Here is a 953-nt window from a genome sequence, read left to right on the forward strand (position 1 = left end):
TTGCAGGGACATGTAGCTTTCCTTCACATAGAGAGCTACACCCCCGCCCCTTTTGTCAACACGATCCCTCCTGTATAGGGTATAGCCCTCTACACTCAAGTAGGCTCTGGAGCGGTGAGAGACGCGCAGGTGAAGCCCGCTGCGCCCCAACTCCCCTGAAGCCCCTTCAGACACCCCCTCAGCAGCCGCCGAGCCCCCTGCCGAGCTCCAACACAGCCGGAGGTAAGCGGGCTTGTGGTGGGAAGGGGTTAACTCCTCGCTTGCTTGGAGGAGGCCGCTGCCTGGTGCCGGGCTAGTTCAAGCCCCTGCCCAGGCCCCTACTTGGCGCAGCCCCCCAGGGAGAGAGGAGTGAAGGAAGGGGTACTCACCAGTCCCCCTCCTGTAGGCCAGGGCCCCCCTGGCCTGAGAAGCCTGCGTTCCCCGATGGCAGGCCCACTGCGCATGCGCGTAGTTTAAAAGGGCCCGCCAAACGGGGAAAAAAAAACCACACTCAGGTAGGCTCTGGAGCGGTGAGAGACACGCGGGTGAAGCAAGAAGGCCAGCAAGAAGGCACAGCAGCCCCCCTAGCTTTCCAGGGACCTAGCGGACCTCCTATGGCTAAGAAGGAAAGCCTACAAAGGATGGAGGACGGGATTCACCTCCAAGGAGGATTATTCTGGACTGGTCCAGTCCTGCAAGGAGCAAACCAGGAAAGCCAAGGCTGCAACTGAACTCCAGCTAGCTTCAAGCATCAAGGACAACAAAAAGTCCTTTTTCAGATATGTGGGGAGGCGGAGGAAAAGGAAGGGCAACGTTGGACCCCTGCACCAGATGGGGCAACTGGCAACTGACGCCCAGGAAAAAGCCAACCTATTAAACAGGTACTTTGCATCAGTCTTTCATCAGTCCCATGGGATGCCCACGCCTGCTATGGGAAAGGGAGATCCGGGTGATGGGGATCCCCTACCCTCCAT

The sequence above is a fragment of the Crocodylus porosus genome, unplaced genomic scaffold, assembly GCF_001723895.1.
Source record: "Crocodylus porosus isolate Cpor-Errol unplaced genomic scaffold, CroPor_comp1, whole genome shotgun sequence".
In the NCBI taxonomy this organism is placed as follows: domain Eukaryota; kingdom Metazoa; phylum Chordata; order Crocodylia; family Crocodylidae; genus Crocodylus; species Crocodylus porosus.